Below are 23,130 nucleotides of genomic sequence, written 5' to 3'. Positions count from 1 at the left end.
CCTTAGAAATATGATGGGATCAGAAGATATAGGTCCATCTTTTGTGAAAGTAGTCTACATACATTGACATGGGCCGATAGATTGTAGCCTATTTATTATGGTGTATTTCCCTTTGGGTAGTAGCATGACAATACATTGTCATTGGGCGAATTTTATTAGATCTTATTTTTTTTAAATAGGTTTAAATTTAGGGGCCTACAAATAGGCCTATGAAAGTGGCTGTTAAATATCTGAAATTGACATTAGATTTCCAATTCATTAAATCATGACATAGCGAATACAGTGTAGGCCTACACATGATGGCAACATGCTAGTCTAAAGTGCAATGATAAAATACCTGCAGTCACTCTGATTACAATAAAAATCATAATCAAGTAATTTTTTCGCTATATCAGCCTACATATATGCACATAGTTGTATTGTGGAAGTAAAAAGAGAAGGTTACTTATGTCCATGTTGAGTACAGAATATTTCTTCCCATGTTTCTCAGGCATTATCTCAATTTCTATTAAAATCAAAAGTGTCTTCACAACACGATAATAATCTTGGATGAAGTCAAATTGCTACAAGCTACAATAACCTTGTCATGCTGAAACCAATATTGAAATCAATCTGACACCCTCATCCTCCTTACTTTACATCCCCATGCATGCAATCTGCTGTCAGTCATTGGATCACTAATAACAGTTTCCAAACAGAACAGTCTTTGGTGCCCCCAGGGCATGTAACTGACCCAAAACACAGACTGTCTACTGTTTATTTCAAGGTCTGGACCTAATAAATGAGTCTCTGAAACAGACCCCTTTGGATCCACTAAGAGACTTTACAATGATAAAAAAAATAATAATAAATTGACAAATTTGCCCACATTATTAGCATAGCCTTGAAAAAAAATCTACCTGCTAAATCCCTTTTCCATGTTCCTTTAGAGACCTTAATAGATACGTGTATTGAGACTTCCATGATTTCTCCATGAATTAAAAACAATCTACCAGGTAATTACTTGTCACTCTACATTCACATACAAGAGGTGTACAAAGAGCACTGGAACTTATACAAGTCCTCCAGCATGTACTTCAGTGGGTCAAAACACTATAATTTACAAAATAGGCCTATACAATTCCCAAGCATTTTTCTAAAGCCCATTTGTCCTGATATGAATAGGCCTATTAGTATTCCACACACTGTCTGCCATGAATATTCAGAAAATATGAATCATAAAATCATACAGTACATATCGAAACACCTTTTCCACTCCCATCACAGTGTCTGCAAGTTGAGACTATTAACACCAGACTCCAGGGAACTCCCCAGGACTGACCTGATTGTGACCTTAAATGACCTTTATGAGGTCATTGAAAGTAATATCTCCTCCTGTGTTTTGGGATGGCATCTGGGATCCTACTCTTCCCAGGATACATGTAGCCCTGGGAACAAATGATTTATAGCCCAATGCAATGTGGAGAAACCAATACACAAACTCCCCTTGCCTCACCTTCCTATCATCAGTAAACAAAACCACGTAAAATGCAGTTTCATTTACGGTAATCATGGACAGTTCATTTTATTTATATTTTCTATATTAATATTAACTAATATTTTCTATTAAAGTTATCTTAAAGAACCAGTAATATTGAAGTTTATTTGTATTGTTACAATGGCTTTAAATTCATAGCAGCTGGTATGATCTCTGCAGAAATTAGCTCACAGAACACTAGCTTGTCATAGGAACGATCAACACCATCTATCCAGAACAGAGAGAATAAATACAAACATAGGCCCTACAGTAAGGAAGTCATTGTATGCGGGGGGGGGGGGTTAAAATAGGTTTAGGCCCTACCAGTTTATTCGGTTTATTTCCAATTCGTCTAATGCCGATTCATCCAATTGCCAACTCGTCTACTACCATTTGGTCTATCATCAGTTCGTCTACTTTCATTTAGTCTCATGCTATTCTGTCTACTAACCAGTTGGTCCAATAGCCATTCAGTCCATATACCATTTGGTAATTAAACTAAAGTGGTAATTGTGCAAAATGAATGTTCAAAAGAAAATGGGTATAGACCAACTAGTTATTAGACGAAATGGTAATTAGACGAAGTGATGATTGGACATAATGGTTATTGGACCAAATGGTTGTTAGACGAAATTATGTTGATGGACGGAATGGTATTAGACTAAATGAAGGTAGACCGTGTTGTGAGTGGACAGGTTGGCTGTGGACGAATTGGCAATTTACCGTTTATTCTTCTGGATATTTTCAAGAACCAGTATAGAGGTTTGATCCCATAAGCAGCTTGGTAAGTTCCTTGCAGCAATTGATGCACAGGACTCAAAGCACCATAACAACATCCATAGAAAATAATAGAATAAAAATAAACATGAAAGACAGTCATTGTACATAGTCTATTCCTTAATTATCTATCATTTCACTTACTTTCAAGAATGAGTAGTATAATTCACTGTATAGGCCTAGAGGTTTTCTTTCATATTTTTCATAAAGGATTTAAATCCATAATCCTATAGCTGACCAATATCCCCTTTTCCATTTTGCTTTGATATCACTCTTCCTTTCACTTCTCTCTTTGTCAGTATCAAGATGTGTGTTTCAGCTTTCATGAGCAAACATAAATGCCTTTGAGAAACATGGGTACCACATTTCTTTTTGATTTCCAAAAAAAGCATTTCGTATAAAGCACGCTGAGTGATTTTCAATATAGCCCAGTAGGATGCCAATTTCCATCTTCTTAATTTTCTCACTCTTTCATTCTTTTTTCTCTCAAGCTTATTATTCCCTGCCTCTTTGTCCACTGGCTTCAGACTGAAAAAGTTTGATTTTCACAAAAAAATTCTCCATCAAATGATGGTGAATGCAAAGATGTAGTATTTTTAGCAACAACAATGCATGGGACCACATCTGTTTCTCATCACACGTATATTACAAATATGAAAGTCGAAAACATGTATATGTTTAAGTGGAGTACATTGGAAGCATAAATGATTGCAACATTAAAATTTAAATTTTCTTTCACCAAACCACCACAAAATGTTATAATATATGTAGAGGCTACATAGAAAGTGAACATTTGAATACATTACAGCCTTTCAAAGCATGAATAAAAAAAATTACATTTTTTGGTTGTACTTGCTGTTTAAAGCTGCGGTAAGAGTAAAACCAATGCATCGCTTTTCATCGAATTTGTCAATATTATTGACCAATAAAAGGAAAGAAAAAAGTAAAACTAGGTTAGTTTGTTTGGGAACTAAAGTTGCCTGAATAACAACCTATTATTTTACATTCACTTTCTCTTTCTTTTTAAAATCATTTCCCTAGTGTTTTCTGTTTCTCCATCTCATTATGTTGTTGTAGCATTGTAACAACAAAACCATTCATGTTCCCTTTTTCCTTTCCCTTTCCCACCACCATAACCTCTACCCTGTCACATCTCCAAAATCGTAACCTCACTCATGGCTCGACCTTTGACCTCCATGCATTATGAAAGTTGCCAAGTTGGGAGTCACAAACTTTCCATCTTCTCCAGAGCCACAATGGCAGTCTAGGGCCTAGGACACAAAAGCTATGGCACTTTGGTCCACTATGCCCATATACACCAGCTTTCAGTCAACTCCAACACTGAATATAACTTGGCATTTTAACAACTCCATCTAATGCAACTAAATTCCTCTTTGTATATTATATATGTGCCTCCAATGGGTACAAAAATAGCCGTGACCTTGGGTTAACAAGATAATATTAAACTGAAATAAGGAGTGCTGCCTTTAGTAGACAAGTGAAAGGGACTAAGTGTAAACCTACAGGCCAAGAAGTTTGCACATATGAAAACTAAATTGGTAGAAAATGGATTCTGTAATAACTATAATGCCAAAAAAAAAAACTGATACTGAGAGATGACAGATAATTCGGTAATTATCCAAACAAAGATCACAAATGAGTATAAGGCCTACACTGTACATTATGAAAGTTCAAGTTGATTTTTTTTTTCGTTATACAACACATTTTAAACTAAATATCGTGCCTTTAATTACAGACTATCTGTCATGGATATTCTCTGGAAGTGGAGATGGTGCACTTTATGGATACAACTAAATTCAATTACCACAATGTAGGTAAAAAAAGTGGGCAATATTTCAAAACCTACTGCCTAAATCCGCAACAATGGATAACCTTTCACATTCCAAGGAATGCATATTTTCCGGGGGTCTTTTTTATTTTTTCAGGGCTCTTTTGGGCACTTCGGGGGCAAAATCATCCAGTGCCCCTTTGTAATTGTTAGCCCATAACAAAGGGTGCTTTCACATCAACCTGGGCACATAAAATGTGTGATATTTGGCCAATTTGTTAAAGCAAAGAGAGTACTCAAAATATCCCTAAAAGAAAAAAACACCTGCAAACAAGGGTCTACTTATCACAAATAAAGAACATTTGGAAGGTTAATCCAAGATCAGCAAGTGTGAATTAGTGAATATATACAATATTTTGTGGTCTGAGTGAGTTCTCATAATTTGTTCAATCACGGGGTGTGAAAGCACTAAACCATATCATAGTAACATCTTGCTTTAGACTCAATTCCAGATTTATTATTGGTACAATAACTCATTTTCAATGCTCCTTCCTTTGTATATGCCCTACCTATACCAAAGTCTTGACTACCATAAAATAGGAGGAAAACACTTTTAGACCTACAGTATTTGGATACATCCCACATTTTGCAGTTGAATGTGGACATGTCTTGGGTGAAAACAAAGATTTAATCTGCAAGCATGCCTTGCATCTCAGCTTATATCAAAGGACTTCATCCAATTGAAACATCCCATTGACTGAGTTTACCAAGGATTTAGCCTCCAGACATATATCCTATTTGTTTGGCTTTTATTACCTCCCAAGTCCATTACTATTGCAAGGCACTTCCGATGAACTTTCATCATTGTGCCATGCAAACCCTCTCAAAATGTTTGTGGTTAACTTCGATAATATAAATCCTAACCTTTCCATATGGCAAGTTCAAGTTGAAGGATTCCATTCTCTTTTCTCCCTATTGTGAAGCTGAATTTGCCAATTTAACTGTAAGCCAACGATAATCCTCTTCATTTTCTACTGCATATATGTCACTACTTGTTATCCACGACAATAGTGATCTCATTCTGTCTCTAACAAAATTTTAGCAAAAACTGCTTATATTACTCTTGACTGAACATTTCTGAGCTACTGAAGTTAATGTAACGATATCACATTGAGAGCAACTTCGAGGGAAATCGAAAAGACCCTCAAATTTTCTAAGTTTACTTTTAGTCAGGAAAGGGGGCAATTACAACTTTGTGTTGTAATGCTCAACAAACTTCATATATCTATTAAATAATAATATAGATTTCCAAGGTAACTAACATTTTTACAATAGCACCACATTCCTTGCTGTCAAATTTCCATAGTGGCAATATGCATGATTTCACCAATCAAAGTTTTCTTGGGCAGTATATCTGGCATGTCTTAATGAACTTGAACATGATACCTACAATATTTCATGGACACACTAAGAGCACTTGAGACTTGTATCCTGTAACATATTGATGCAGTATCTGTACTTATATGAATGATTTCAGACTATGAAGAGCTAGTTCAACAAAGCTAGAAGCGAAAGAAACTTAATCAAGGCTGATTCTTCTTGCTGAAGAGCCACGTTTCCTCAGTCCAATTTTTAATTTCAGATTTTGTTTTCCTAGATGAAACTTTAAGGTGGACAAGCCTATCGAAAAGGTCAGAAGGCACTATTAAAACTCAATAGGCCTACATGTACATGGCATTTGCAAAGTTTTACACTACAGAGCAAAATTAATTGCATGACAAGAAAATCATAAAAGTACTGGAAGTTTAATAAAAAAAGGCACTTGAATTTGCTGTGAAATGATAGATGAAGGCATCTAACAAAAATACAAACAAAAAAATGGGTTATCAGACACTGTACTATTTTCCTCCATTACTTGAACCTTCATTAACTCAAATTATCAATTGAAAGCAGTCATAAAGCCTCAATTTATCTTGATTGAGGACAACTGAACTAGCTTACTTTTGATAACATTTGAATAATCTGGTTCACAATGACAAATCTTTCATCAATCCCATAAAAAGTGGCTGGGGTAGAAATTCAGCAGGATTTAGTATTTAATCTTTAAAAACGTATTTTGAACCATCAGAAAGATGCTTCAGCTCTTGACTGCTTGTGCATCCTGGACTTACATGTAGGGAATGTAATAGCATCAAATGTATACTAAAGAAGAATATTAATATAACAGTTTTGTGAACAATATATACAGGCATTATTAGCAAAATAAATACTCAACTGGTAAATCAGACATATCAAAATTATTGAAGTAAATTGAAATACAACCAAGTTTTTTGATACACCTGTGCACAAATTAGCACTCACCAAATTACCTGTCTTGAAAAACTAAATCTTGATCATTGGAATTCTTATATTATTTTGGTTATTTAGACCATGTGTAAAAAGCGTGAGCTGCCCAAATATCACAAATTTTACTGGTTACACACAAGCTTAATGCATGTATATTGCCATTCCTTCAGGAAAGTGATAATTGGGCCACGGGCAACAAATATCTACTGGGGGTGCACAACAAAAACAATCCAGGACATGGACTGCCCTCTTGATAAAAATATGGCCAGTACTTTTGTCTTAATCTCCATTTAATCTAATGAACATCCAAATGAATAGGACATCTCGCTGTGACAGACAGAGAGAAAGGAAATGGTCTTAAGAAAGGAAAAAAAGAAGGGCAGAAGGAACCACTCTATTTGAGGCACGCTGCCAATTAACCAAACTTCCCAATCGCTCTCTTGCTGCCATGTTAGGAACAGGATATGCAAAAATGCAACAGCTCCTCCCAATCACTTTTGTACTTCAGCCACTTGAGAAAGTCACAACAAGTGTTGGTTAAATTTATTTTTAAAAACTTGACCCCATTCACACTATACGTGTTTTAGCTCCAGCATGAACAGAGAAATACCAAATAGTGTGAAAATGATTGCAATGTTCTGGAAGGAAATATATAACGTACTGTACTTTTCAAAGTTACAAGAACATTTGCATGCATTTATCCAAGGCTGCATGGAAAACCAAAGAAGTTGTTTCCCTCTTTAATCTTAAAAGCCAACAAGACCTCCATTTTAATGTAATCATAACACAGGAATTCATCAGAGCCAAGATGCAACTGGCTTGTTGACTTATTGCCTAAACTGTTTTTTATAAACATTGTGCACATCCTTCCTTCTGATTTATTTTCTCATCTCACGCCGTGTTTATGCTTCCACTTTTCAGGCCAGAATCAGCGTTTCCAAACGTGGTTAGTCCAAAACACGGTTGCGTCCATGCTTACTTTCATTTAAACGCTGTTTCAAAACGCCGATCGTAAACTCACAAAAGGTGCGTTTGTAAACGTCGTTTGACCAGAATCAGGCTTTCTGGGGAAGTATAAACAGAACCACGATCGTAAACGTGTTTAAATGACATCATTTGGTACATGCTTCCAGTGAGATGAAAATCCGCGGGCAATACAGTCGTATTGCTCCATGCTTAACTCCACGTAATAACAACAATCGGGAAAAAAAAACTTTCGAAAAAAGGCGCGCCCAATTTGACCTCGCTTTACAATGCGAAGCCAGCTGGAGATCATGATTTGCTCGGAAAAGTTAAGCATAAACAGCACCCCCAGAACCACGTTTACGATCGGCGTTTTGAATCGATGTTTGAAATCGCTGATTCTGTCCTCGCAATGGAAGCATAAACACATACATGTATAGTGACCACAGAAATATATAGCAATATATGCCTCTTTCTTCAACAATAATGAAATTATGATTGGCATATCGTGACCACACAGGACATAGCTATAGATAGATATTTGGTTGCTATGTAGAGTCAAACCTATTTAAGGCCACCAAGGGAAACAGAAATAAATAGGCCACTGTAAACAGGTGATCTTTATATATGGCTTCTACTACATGTAGGCATATTCCTTCCAAATGGGAGACATTTTGGTGGCCACTACAGACAGGTTTTCACTCTAGAAAGGTGTGGGCACCATAAGACAGGTTCCACTCCTTCATTCTTACTTGACCTATGCTTCAGTATTGGTCAAACTTGGGAAAAGAATAATACCCACGATCTAGTTAACCCAAAGTCTACATCAGGAAAAAGAGACAATTCCTACAACAAATAGCCTCTCGCTATGTGAAGAACCAACATAATGAACCTGTCAAGATATATCACTGTGATAAACCACAGGAAATCAAGGAGAAACGTGCTTGTACCTGTGGCTAATAATGCCAATGTTTTTTTATACACTGCTTTCGAGCAAACATAAAATTAAAGATTTGATTTCTCTGAATCAAACTAATACAAGTTTTTCCTGTTAAATAGATGTAGGCCTACATGTAGAAACTAGCGTATGAGTGATTTTATTATTTTATCTTCATTTCTTTTCTTTTTTTGGGGGGGGTTAATTTTCATTTTGTTACATAGTACATGAATAGGCAAGAGGATGGGTAGTATTGGTTAAGTACATAACAAATTCTATTGTCTACCATTGGATGGCAAAATTAAGTTACTATATTATAGTAACTTTTCAAACCCTTTCATACATATACAGAAAATACCCAATATATCAGCTACACACATCAAATATTATTTGCTACCATTACAAGCTTTTGACACCCATAAATGCCTTTCACGACTTCGCAAAAAGGGCATTAAACTCACTTTGAATTTTCTTTGTATACCTCTTAAAGCAGCCAAACTTCGCAATGAAAAATTATTAATGGAGACATGGTGAAAAACAATGGTTGCTTGTCGTACTTACCAGCCAACTCTGGCTTTTATTAGGGTGGTCATAAAAGACTTAGTCTGTTTAATTGAAACACACAGGAAAGCCCCTGAATAATAAGTAGCAGTTCATTATGACAGGACTTGTGTTCACTCCAATGGAAGTGCCATGGTGTAGTGGTTCTCACTCTCACCTTGTTTGAATCCCACCACGGCCAAGCATCCTTTGGCAAGGCATCAATCCACATTCTGCCACTATCTACCCAGGTGTTAAATGGGTACCCAGTAAGATGTGAAAGCCTATGTCATAATCCCTAGCAATTGTGTATGATGATTTTGTTGAAATATTATTATTATTATTGTATTTACATCCAGTAACTAATATGTTTCCTTATAGAGAGAAAATTCATGTGCGATTTGAAAGTTCAAAAGTTCCATATCAGACACTTTAAAAGGAATCAATTACATTCAATTCATAAAGCAAGAGCCCCCCCCCCTCCCCTCCCTCAATGCCTATTATCATGAAATCATAGACTAAGCTATGGATAGCCCTTTCAATGATCTTGCAGCACTGTACTTTTAATAGCCGTTGGATGAATATGCCAAATCGTATGTAAATGATATGACTATTGACTCAAACACCTTCTTGAGGGTTGTCGGCAGGCATGAAGGTTGAGAGAGGAATATTCTTGCATTTCTGCACCAGTGTTTACTGAGAAAATATTAGCAGCTCTACACAGGACATTTTATGTGTTTTGATCATAACTATGTACATACGAAATTAATCAAAGATCTACACTACCAGACAGCCATCTTTAACTCACTATTACCTGTAAAAACCAGAGAACAATAGTCAGTGGAACAAATCCATTGTTCTCTGTTTTTTACAAGTAATAGTGAGTTAAAATAGCTGTCAGTTAGGCCTACATATAGAATTGTGTTTTCTATGAATTTTGGATTATTCAACAGCTGGTGATGAGAAAAATAACCTGACTTTTAATAGATTTATTAAAATGTAAGAATCTTTAAATTAAAAAAAAAATAAAAACTGAAGTAAACATTGAGAAATTTAAAATCATGTTGTATATATACACTACAAACTAATGAAGAAAAAAAAACATCGTCCGCACTGTAATCATGGTAGCTCTATAATTCAATTAGCATTGGGAGTTCGACAACTCATTGGGTGATTATGTAATAAGTGATAAATCACTAATGACATCATACAATTACTAATCCTCCTTCCTCAAGGTAACATATATATACACTCCTCTGTGTATCCACCCTTCCCCTCCTTATCGTACCCCTGCAATCCCCTCCAATTCCATAATAACTCATTAGAGCTATTTGTTGTGAGTGGCCTTCACACTGTGAGCATGCATGGGTAACATTAATGTTACTGTCCTACAGTAAACTCTGTGCTAATGAGTTACATTTTTCATTAAGAATGCGGTACTGTTGTTTGCACTCGACTGACTGAACAGAGGCAGGAGGGCACTTTCACAGAGTGTGGTCTACAATTCCAACAGGATATTTTGCATCTATCATATGCGTTTGACTGTATAAAAGCAAAACTTGCCGACAGTTCCTAGTCTTCATAGCAAAAATAGATATGTGAGTTTATGTTGAGTCACAATAAAATAAACCACATGTAGGCGTACGATAATTAGTGATAACTAGGCCTATGTCAATTCAATAATGCTTCACCTAAAAACAAAATTATCTACACAAGACTGCACAAGATTTTGATCTTCATAAATCAAACAAGTCAACATCATCAATCAAATACAGTTAGGGTTTACAAGTTCAATTAGAAATCGCCAATAACCCAAGACCTAGTTTACACAAATATAATCTGAGGATGACCTGGTTTTGACTGGCTCAGAGTCTGCCTAAAGGGGTAACCACAATATTTTGAAATGAAGGTATTTTGCGGGTAAAGGCATTTAAATGGAAAATAAAACATTGGGGATTTGTGAAATAATCATATGTGATTGTGATGAAACAATCCCTAAAAAAATTTTACATGCAATTTAAACCATATTTAGGTTAACATACTATTATTTTTTCTTTAAGTGGCTTTGAAGGGAAAAAGTAAGATTTAACCCCTCCCGCTCTAAATTTATCGTTGTAGGAGGGGAGGAATTCGAGGAGTCATTACGTGCACATACTGCGTCTATATTTTTGGCACTGCATATCAATGTTAGAATGCCGTATGAGAGAGTGAGCAGACTGTGCAATGAATGGGCAGAGCAAAAACCCAATAAATGTTGTCTTACTGTTTGGTTGGGATGGCTAATGAAAATAATGATCACCGTACCACTACTACTCCCTAGATTTCCTCCCTTCAAAATGTCCCAGCCTGGGGTCCAAGGGCGATGACGTACATTGACGAAGCTAGTTTGTCTTTCCCACTCAGTCGATAACATCAATAGTAATAATAGGGGCTTCCATCATTATGGAGCTAGACTGTGTATACATGCAAGCTCCCTATACAAATGCATGTACATACTTCTCCGCTCATCAGTTCTTTGGAGTACTCATCAATGCTGACTTCCACTCTCAGTCATATTTGCATCCTCTGTAGCTTTATTCAACACTTTGATTTTCATTTGATATTATTAATGCCATACATAAAAACAAAAGAAACATTGTCCTCCAGTGTCTATTATCATTATGGTTTCTTTAATCATCTCTTAAATAGTGTCAGGCAGACTCAGGCTATAACCTTATCATTCAAATCAGGTTATAGACCTAGCCATTTTAAGGCATATACATTTCCTGCAATCTATTCAAGTTTTAAAAAAAATGGTCCATTCAGCCTTTTATAGTACTAGTAGATACAACACTCTTGAACTTACTACATATGACCATTCATCACCCCCGATATTTCCTCTCCCGAAGTGAAATTTTTTTTTTTTCAATCTTTTCCGCACCCTCCCTTTTAGTTTAGGACCTATTCTTCAGTTACATCTACAGCACTCCAGCACTTACTTTCAACCCTCTCCCCCTCCCCATTCTTTCCAATATTGGATCACATCTCTTAATTAGCTACTTCTTATCCATCCCTCTCAAATCATTATTTCTTGGCAGCCTCCACTTTCCTTTCAAGATATTATCAATGTCTCTCCCTTTCTCAACCATTCACAGACTGATCCTCTCTACTGATATATTTGTATCAGCTGGTCTCTAAATAAAAGAACTTGAAGTAGCTCCAAGATTTATTCCCTTTCTTAATAGCTCTGCTCCAATCTGTTTCTTTATCCCACTCAGCCCCCCCCCCATCCGACTCTTCCTTGATCTGTTATACAGTAGTATCCCTTGCATCAATCTCTTTATCAGTGTTAGCTAGTCCATCTCAATTTTATTCTCTTTCTCCTCAGCAGCCTCACATCCACCCTTCCCTGCCCCTCGAACTGTTCCTTCAACAACCTTCTTGCATCAAATCTCATCATCAGTGTTAGCTCATCATGTCCATCTCTATAGGTGGTTTCAGACCGCCTCGAAGTTCGTCAGTTCTAGGTATTCTCTGATCAGGAAATATCTTATATTTTGGTAATGTGAAAGCAAACTACGTGTAATTTCCCCAAAAGAAAATACCCGCTAAATAGTAGGTACTTGGCGAAATTTTGAGAACTTTCGCACAGAATTTTCCAAGGTCGCAGGTATTTTGGCAATGTGAAAGCAATTTACGGGAACTTTTAGCCCAGCGTGTCGTTGGGTGGCTGCTGTGCAAGTTATTTTGAATCTCGCGCCTTTCCTGCTTATCAGACCATACCACGCATGCTCGTAATTTTGGGAACTTATCCCGAAGGATATGTTTTGTGGCGGTGTGAATGCAGGAATAATTAATGGGTAATTATTAGCCTAAGAAAGTTATCGTAATTTAACAGGGATTCTTATGATCGAGGTGGTTTGAAACCAGGCACTGAAATTCACGTTCTTCGATCTATCCCTCCATTATCATATCTTGTTCCCACTCTCATGATTGAAACCATGGTCTTAATCATGCTAGGAGTAATTCTATTGATCGGATCAGATCAGTCGTGGCAATCGTGATAATCATCGAAAATTTTTGGACAGTTCAAATTTCTTCTTGATCAGCTATGAAAAGCTTATCGTGATGTTCGTAAGGAATCGCATGACAGTGCGAACGAGCCATTACTTCAATCTCTTTGACAATGTTGTTTGCCTCCCTCCATCAATCTCCTCTTATTAGAGGGCCAGGCTTCTCTCAAGCTCAGCTCAATCTCAGAACGGAAGGTCCCTTTGCCAAGGGGGAAATATAGGGCAAAATATTATACTCGCCATCAGCAGAACATAATATTCTCTACAACCCGTTATATAAAAAAAGGATCATCGAGGAAAACTCCATTTATACATGTACAGGCATCATGTGCAGAATTATGTATTTCTAGTGAAGTGCAATAAGAATCTTGCAACATGTAATATCACAAGTTGATGATGTGATTTCAATATAATTCTATTTTTAGAAGGCTACTGACCTCCAAGACCTCTCTATCTGAAGCAAATTATCTAATACCCTTTTTACACAGGCTAAAATTTCCTTAACCCCGTACTATAGGTGGGGCTAAATTGCCATTTAGCCCCACCTATAGTACGGGGTTAAGCTTAGCCCACTTTCTTTTTACACAGCATTTTTGCAAAGTGGGCTAACCCCACCTTTAGTACGGGATTATTTGGCCCTGCAAAAAAGCAGGGTTATCTCAGCAATTGTGGTGCTAAGAGCGATAGTACGGGTTTAAGATCGCTAGTGTAAAACGAAAGTGGGCTAAGCTTAACCCCGTACTATAGGTGGGGCTAAATGGCCATTTAGCCCCACCTATAGTACGGGGTTAAGGAAATTTTAGCGTGTGTAAAAAGGTACGAGTAAAGTACTTGTACTACGAATGATCGACAAAAACCACTAGTCCGGGGTTAGCGAGTTTCGTGTGTGAAATGCAAGCATTGCTTATCCAGGGTTAGCAATAACAATTTGGCATGTGTGAAAAGGAAAAAAAATAGTACGGGGTTAGCAATAGTCCGGGGCTAAGAAAATCCTGTGTAAAAAGGGTATAAGCCTACTTTAAAAAAAAGACAATATTGATTTTTTTCGGTAGGAGGTTATACTGTACCCTCGCCTATGCTTTCATTCTTACAATGTTGAATTTGACTTGGTATAGCGATAATCTAGGCGTCAACTGTATTCCAAGGGAAAGTACCTCTGATTCCAAATCAATTTAACTTGGAAGAGTACAGCATCAGCTTGAAATAACTTGAATTCATAGTGCTAACTCCTAGATCAGGATTTAACAGGGAATACCAAGTATTCTTGGTTTTCCACTCAGACTGAGAATAGTGGTGAAAATGCAATAATTATTTTCTATTTTACAGGGCCTGAACAAGTTCTTGTAATTCAACAGTTATTCCGGTGATTGAGTCCATCTGAATATGCCTATTATGCAGCAAATACTCGACTAAAGACAATAACTGCTTCAGAACTCCGTTAAAAGGGGGGCAATGACCTACCTATTATCCTATCATAGGATTAACACAGGTCAGCCATTAACCTGTCTTTGATCTTATCTTGCCCAAAGGCCAATGTATAAAACCTGGTCTGTCACCATGCTGGCATGAATCACCTTGAAGACTTATATTGGGTACTTATCCATATTTCACATTTTTATGGCTGGGAGGTGGGGAAGGATGGGGGGGTGTAGCAGACTTTTTTAGCTCAACAATATTCATTTAGCTAGTACTAATAGAGGACATACGTCATATTATGTGATCTTACGAACAGCAAACAGACACATCATGAATGTAGATGGAATCTGAATGTAGATGGAATCTTGTGGACTCTGCACCTCCCTGCTGAAAGTGCCTTTAGCCATAATCTGGTTTATGTGTCCATACCACATAAGGCTACCAGTGTATCTCCACATTTATTCTGTGAGAGTGAGAGTCGAAAGTCAACACGGGTCATGTAATCCAGTGCTTAGGGCATTGGACTAATAATCGCAAGGTTGTGAGTTCACATCCCCACTCTGCCATTGTCTCCACTTTGATAAAAAGGCCAGAGAGTAATATCTGCCATCCATAAAGTCAGCCATGACTGATTAACCTAGACGTAAAATGTTTCCCAGGTAATTGGTTATATACCAGCTCGGCGTTTACCAGCAAAACACTGTCCTGCATAGTTCCTACGGAAGTTACCATAAACAGAAAAATATTGGGCCTGAGCAATGATAAGTACAGACTTACCCACATGGAAAAGAGAGGTAAAGCAATAACTTTATCAATGTCAACAAAATTAAAATATTTAGACTATTTTTATACTTCTATATATTGATTACATATTTGCCAAGATTCCTCTACACCCTGTAAATGAGTATGATAAACTAAACACAAGCCAGATGCCCCTGAATTGTGAGATGAATAACAGACCACAAGCAAACACCTTAACACAGGTTTACACTACTGAGATAATATTAGCCCAAGTCATTTATTTTTCTGCCTTCACTCAAGAAGGTAGATCTTTTTATGCTCAGCCTTGCAAGCTGACACACTGGACTGAAAATATAAGCTTGTGAACTGATAGCACATAAAGCATAGAACAGAATTTGTTTGGTCACTGCAGATGTAGGTTTTTGTTACTTCAAACTTCACAAACAAATAGCAAGTTCCACTGTGTCGCAGAGGTGGTCCAGTACTTGGAGTGAAAATGCTTCATGGTAGTGAAAGTTCTTCCAAGAGCAAAATATAAATTGAAAGACTATGAAGAGGAAATGAAAACAGTAATTGGCTTTGAATTAGTATTAATAGGAATGAAAAATCAGTTCAAAATGACTTGTCAAAATCACAAAAGGAAGGAAACTTGCATTATAGAAATGGGGATGTGTGGGCATGAAAAGGGAAGGAATTATTGACAGTTCAAAATGGAGTGACAACAAATAAAAATTGACTGACGGCTTTCATAAATTGTCCACTAGTAATCTCAAACAAATATGCATAATCAAAGGATTTCATAAAGAGGGGGAAACCACAGTTAGCTAATGGTAAATGAAGGCTACCAGTATTAGATGATTGATTTATGTGCTAAAAATAAAAACATAAAAGGGCTGAAAAGCTCAAAGATAAAGAGTTGTTCAAACTTAAAACATACTTGAATTCACAGATTTTATGAAATAAATGTAACACATTAAACAGAACATAACCTCTAAAAGCAACAGGAAATGATTCTAAAAATGTAACTGGAGTGTGTTTCTTTTTCTAAATTAAAAAATAACTTGCAAACTTTTAAACAAAATCACAGGGCAATAAGATCAGACAAATAAAAACATAGATAAATAAAACATCAAAATAACACTCCTTTCTAAAAATAATATCTGAATGCCAGAAGGAAGTTTTAACACTGAGTTAAATACATCAGATAATGCCTTTCTTGCTCTGTTGCAATGAAATAAAGATGGTTCTTGCTAGGAAGTCTTGGAGACTCTTGGTTTCGTTCTCAGAGGGCATCCGTCACAGGTAATTTGCTTGTTAAACTCAACATCAAAACAGAATCCTATAATGTTACACATCAATCCATCCTCACCATGGATGGTTTTCAGGTTGTCTTGTACAGACTTTGCCATTATTGTAACATCCAGGAAAACCTTGACTGTGATTGGCTGCTGAGCCTATTGCCATGGTAGTTGCCATAAAGTGTCAATAATCGTAACACTTTATGAAACTGAGCCCCAGAAGTCATTATTGGAACCTCCTCCAACAGGTCATCAAAATAGGCACATCTGTAGAAAGTAATACATTGTAGCACCTGTTTACATTTCACCATGGACCCTACCACCATGGTTCAAGCTTTCAAAGACCATATCCCTTGTACCATCTACCCCCCCCCCCCCGAATTACTACCAGTATACATCAGTAATTAATAGATTTTTATCGCACAATACATTTTCCATAAATTTCCAATCGTAGATATTTATACATATGTAATAATATATATATATATTTCTACTCATTTATTATTAATATTCAGTATACATCGATCACATAATTCGAGCTTGACATGGCCTGACAATCATTTGAATAAAAAATAGCAAAAAATAGTAAATAGTAAGGACCTCCCTCATCACTGATGTCAAAAATCGGGCCGAGAAAATGCCTCCTTGTTCTTAAAAGAAATAGTAAGATAGCAAATAGCAAGGACCTCCCTCACCACCGCTCTCAAAAAACCCAGACGATCAACTACTTTCTTTTTTTACTTAGCTACTTAACTTTGGTAGAAAAGAGAAAGGAATTGGTTTTCTTATAAAAGTTTCACATTAAGTGTAGTGTTGTAAAAGTATCAACAATCACAAATTTTCATGAGACAAGTATATTAGTCATACATTACTGTCTGTGTCACACAGCAGTCGTTAAAGTAATAAATTTAATTTAACAGGATGTGCAGAGTTTTGCAAACCGATGCACTTCAATGAAGGCGAGAGACAAGATTAATTTCCCCTCCCTCCTTGTAAAGATTAATTAACCTGGCAATTGGATAAAAAAAATTAATGAGATGATGTCATCTCTTGGCAACCGCATCTCCATTTTACCGTTCAGGATGATCTTCCACGTTGCCATGGTATCATCACATGTGGTCATTTTCTTCCTGTGACAAAGACCAGTCAATGAAATGGACTTTGACAGTGGCTAGATTGGGGATTCTGTTGAGCCCCAAAATATCCCATGGAACTACATGTATATAACAGCAGGGCAGTAATTGTCTTGTCCTGGACAGAGTGGTATTGAGGGTTGTATTGTGAAGTTTATGAAACCTATCAAATATCAAAACAAGACAATTTCAAGCTTTTGAATTTTTAGCAGATTTTTAGGCCTAACTAATAAAATGAAGGAAAATCTGTTTCTGAAAAGGAAATGTTTCTATGAACCTATCAGGTGCATTCATACCTCCAAAATCACAAAGATTATCTGGCTTTGTTAAAGCAAAGAACAGAAATATCCCTAAAAGTATAACATACTGAAGTAGGTGCTGTTCTCTTTAAAAATAAAGAACTATCACAGGATTTCTCAAAAGTTTCAGAGGTTTTAGACAGTAAAACCATGAGAGGTTGCACTGAAGCAAGCAGAACATAATCCTTTGTATACATACATAGAAATGCAAGAGTATTTCTTCACAGGTTCAAAACTATTGACATCTTTATCTGGTTTATTTGGTAGGTGTGAATGCGTAATTTGACTATCAGGGTTTCCTGCAGCCTGATGATGATTTATCAGAATTCATGGATGTAATTATGATTTTCAGGTGGGTATGAAAAACCAACTAAAGCCCATCACCAATGTTTTCATATCAGGTCAATCCCAAGACAATAGGTGGTTTCAGACCGCCTCGAAGTTCGCCAGTTCCAGGTATTCTCTGATCGGGAAATTTACCCCGATCAGAAAATACCAGGTATTTTGGTAATGTGAAAGCAAACTACGTGTAATTTCCCCGAAAGAAAATACCCGCCAAATAGTAGGTACTTGGTGAAATTACGAGAACTTTCGTGGGGATTTTTCCAAGGTCGCAGGTATTTTGGCGATGTGAAAGCAAATTACGGGAACTTTTAGCCCAGCGTGTCGTTGGGCGCGGCGGCGTGGGTGGCTGCTGGGCTAGTGATTTTGAATCTCGCGCCTTGCCTGCTTATCAGACCATACTGCGCATGCTCGTAACTTCGGGAACTTATCCTGAAGTATGTGTTTCGGGGCGGTGTGAATGCAGGAATAATTAACAGGTATTTTTTAGCCTTAAAAAGTTCTCGTAATTTAACGGGGATTCTGTGATCGAGGCGGTTTGAAACCACCTATACATTCACTTCCTGATCAGCTTTCCAGATACGAGGCCAAGTTTAGTTTAGGATCAGTGTGATTTAGAACAGGGACACAGGACCAAAGGTTTTGAAATGTTATCTCATCAGCACAACAATACCAGTCAGCTATCTTTGAATCACTATTACCTGTAAAAAAACAGAGAGTAATAGGTTCAGTTCACTGAATCTTTCTTTGGTTTTTATAGATAACAGTAATTCACAGATCTGTGACTGGTAGTGTAATTATTACAAAACAAAAGGTGACCACAAATGAACGAGCATAACTGATCATTTTGTGAGTTTTTAAAGCTGCATTTCCTATCACATCTTGAATGATTTGTCCCAGACCTAAACATTTTGTCGCAAGTATCATAACCTGAAATAAAACTTTCAGCTCGATTTAAGAATGTCTTCGTAACGATGTGACTTTCTCAAACAAACAAAGAGGGGAGGGTTTGATATTCAGATTCTGTGCGAACTACACCTTAACACTTTAAAAAATTTCCATCAAATTATCTTTGAAAATATAAATTTCTGAGCAAACCATATCTATGGTATCAGTAAGAGGAGGTGCATTCATCAGAATTCTTTCAAAATGCCCACTACCCCTGCCCCCCCCCAAAAAAGAGACTATTTTGTCTACATGAAGGAAAAACAATCTCCCAGGAGTTGACAAAATCTGGTTTCCATGTTCTCTGTGTCAAAGGTCAAAGCTTGTAGGGGTCATCGTGTCAATACATTGTGTCAATATCAATGTCAAATGCCACTGTGGGCAGACAAGGAACAGAGATGGTGAAACCTGAGCAGAGAAGTATGACATGACTGGAAATACAACTCCATCATGTTTTTCATCAAATATTCCAAAGCCCTCACAACATTCTTTCTTTTTTTTATCTTTAGTCACATAAACACAAAACATGATTTTTTGCGTTCAGGGATAGAAATACAATTTGAACAGCCATGATACCAGTACATACATATATTGCATCAAAATTTGGGTCCATTAAATGCATGATAAAATGAAGGTTGTTTGATGTTGCACCTTCAAAATATAGAAAATCAAATACAATTAAAATTCCTCTCATTATTTCAATCATTCATTTAATGTCCATAATTTAATTCATCATTCTCCTTAATTATTGTATTGCCCGTGTACATATCATTATAGGTTCACTGTTGTTCTCTAATTTTGATGCTTTCCATTGGCTTTTTGTCTCTAAAGGGTTACTGGTAAACTAAGCACAGCTTCAAGGTTAAGTTTGACTGGATGCTCTTTTTATATTCACCTCTTTTTTCTAAAAAAGATGTGATCTGAAGAATGAATTCCATCATCATCCTTCATCACAAAAACAAGATGATTGCTACTTGTTCCTCCCACTACCATGCATCATGAATTAATAACCTGAAAATCCATAAATTTATCACATCAAAGCCATTATTTTTGTAGCCATGTTACGGAGTGGTACAACATGCTTCTGCTCAGTTTGCTTCCCACATGAATTTCACTTCAGTTGCAGGTCAATTAAAGGTTAAGCGCAGTTCTTGGTAGAAGCATTCTGACTAGCATCATCAAGTTCATACCCGTGGAACAGTACTCAAGAACTAAGGGGGAGCATGTCTGGTATAAATGGTCAGTGATCTCCAATAAATATTGTTATAAGTTACCAAAATCATTGATTCTGATTGGTTCAAAGCATACATTGTCTGTTATAATCACTATTCGTTTCATGAAACCCTCCCCTGAAATAACGTTTTGAAATGAAAAATGGGACTGAAGGACCACCTTTTCTAAAATGACTTTGTAAAAAATTCCAATAAATCCCTTGACCCATTGATGACAATAAGAAAGGGTTTTTTGTTAAACATACTTTTTAACAATCTAGTAGGCCTACCTGCACTCACATGTCTTTACAAGTAACATAAAATACATTAGAACAAAAGTACAAGAGAGCAATTTGAAAAAAAAGTTCCTTGACAAACTAGTGAAACATTTTCTGCAACGCTACCATAATAACTTTGAGGACAACTCCTACTACATGTACATGAAATTTCACTAACGTAAAACTAGAACACTGTAAAAAAAAAAAGTTATCCGATTGGACTAATTTCCTTGTTTCACTTTGGGACTAATGGAAACACATCACATTGGGGGTCATGACAGAAACCTGTCATTCTGGAATCCAAGAAGCAGAGATTACTCCCACACCCAGTATTCTCCATCTTCTTCATGTCCTTCACACATGTAATCAATTTTAGGTAATAAAAAGATTTGGAGTTCACGATCCCCGGGAACAGATTGGCATTGTACCAGTGCCCTTCACACTTGCCACTGATGTTGGATTTGATTGGAATGGATAACGACTGAAATCTAATTAACAGAGGGGAGATTTTACAGGTGCTCCAGTCGCCGCCGAGCTGTTTTCACCTTGTTAGCTCATGCCCGCATTGCCTGCACCCCTTTCTCTCTCTAAAAAAAATGACAATAATGATAGACAACAAAAAATAAAAACCCTGAATTTTCTAAAATTCATCTATCAAAATAGACCAGTAAATTTGGCAGGGTACTGACAGTTCAACCTGTATCAATATCAAACTAATTTCTGAATGACTAATACCACCACAGTTTAAGCAGAGTTGAACTGTAAAATAATATTTCTAGTAATAATTCTGGCGATGGTGAGATTCAACACTGATCGGTGAAATCAATGTGAATAGGGTAATATTCAGAATAATACATGGATTTATAGCTCTATCAAACCTCTCCTCCCTTGACTCTACCAAAGACCTCTGGTTGACCCTGGACTTACACTGCCAAGTTGACATCTCTCTAGTCTCTCAGCTACCAAAATAATAAGGTGGCCCTGAAGGGACATCATAAATCACAAAAATTATGCCAATCCTCACAACTTTCCCTGAGAAATACTGTTTATTTAGTGATAATATCGACAACCATTTGATATGTATTAATTTTAAAAGTTTCTGCTTGTGTCTGTCTTCCAAGAGCAGAGTGGATTAGGGGGGAAAAATCATGTTTTTGAACACATTATTTTTGTAATACAATATTTTGTCAAACATATTGCACAAAATATCCAGAGACCATGATCTCGTACATAATAGACCTACAGAGGAAGTTTCTACTATCAGTCCTGTCAGTGTTGGGGTCATCTACTGAAGATGAACTGAATTACCATCTGTTTATCATGGACAATGGCTTGGTATAAACACCCTAATAAGGTATCTGTTGTGACCATTCAATGGAAAGCACAGACAATTCTACTGTCCCCCTTCCATCCCATCAACCTAAAGGCCTACATGTCATACAGATCACTTTCTTTAAATATCAAATTTGATAAATAATTTCAAACTTGATTGACGATACAAATTTGAATTAAATGGAATATTTATCACATTGTATATGCACTCTAAAAATAAAAATTAATGAAAAAATGTTTTTCCAGTATAGACTAATTTAGAAATATTTCACAAATAGACAGCATATTTAGGAGAAAAATCAATATGCTAAACTGAAATTGAAAATAAATTTTAATTGTGTTTTGTGGTCATCAAGTATCATGCTTATGTTCCACCTTTTTTGTTGATTTTCCCACCATTTATGAGCTACCATCAATAAACTGCAAGGGTAAACTGCAGCTCAAGTTCATCGAAATAGAATCAATAGTTGCAGATGTAATTAAAAAGCTCAGCCAATCATTATGGATGTCTAGCTTACCATAGGGGGGATACATGACAACAGCTGCTATAGATCTCATGATACTGTTCCAATCTATTACCTTTTCTCAGTAAGATGAAACTCTATACAGGCAAATCAATCATTTTCAAAGAAAAAAAAAGGTATCATGAACGTGGAAAGGTCAGAAAATGTAACTGCAGGTAATTTTTTTTTCCTTGCTTTTTATCACTGGTGTATACATGTAGATGCGGGGGCGCATGGGAGCCACAGCCCCGATAGGTTACAGTACATGACCAAGAATCATAACAAAAAAGATGAAAATAAAGAAAAGGAAAGGAAAAGGGTGAAAAAATGATTTTATTTACTATATAAAAGTCCATCAAAATTGTTTACCTTATTTAATACACATGTATTATAATAATACATAAAACAAGGTCAAACATTTCGCTCGCTCTTAACAATTTCGAAATCTTGCATCATTTGCCACATTTGGCCCCCTCAAATTTTTTTGCTCTCTATTATTGCCTTTTTTACTAAACTCTCAAGACATCGTACTACGTCATTTTTTACAAAGCTGTTGCTAAGCTTTATAAGCCAAGAAAGTCAATATCTGGGACTACTTTAAGCAATGAGAAGAAATATTTCGATATAGATCTACTTACACTATTCTCATAGAGTTCATGTGCATCAGTGACCCAATCAGTAAAGGAGTACCTACATACCCTAGATTATTGAT

Source organism: Lytechinus variegatus, chromosome 2, assembly GCF_018143015.1.
Source record: "Lytechinus variegatus isolate NC3 chromosome 2, Lvar_3.0, whole genome shotgun sequence".
NCBI classification, from domain to species: domain Eukaryota; kingdom Metazoa; phylum Echinodermata; class Echinoidea; order Temnopleuroida; family Toxopneustidae; genus Lytechinus; species Lytechinus variegatus.
Note: the sequence above shows the minus strand (reverse complement) of the source record.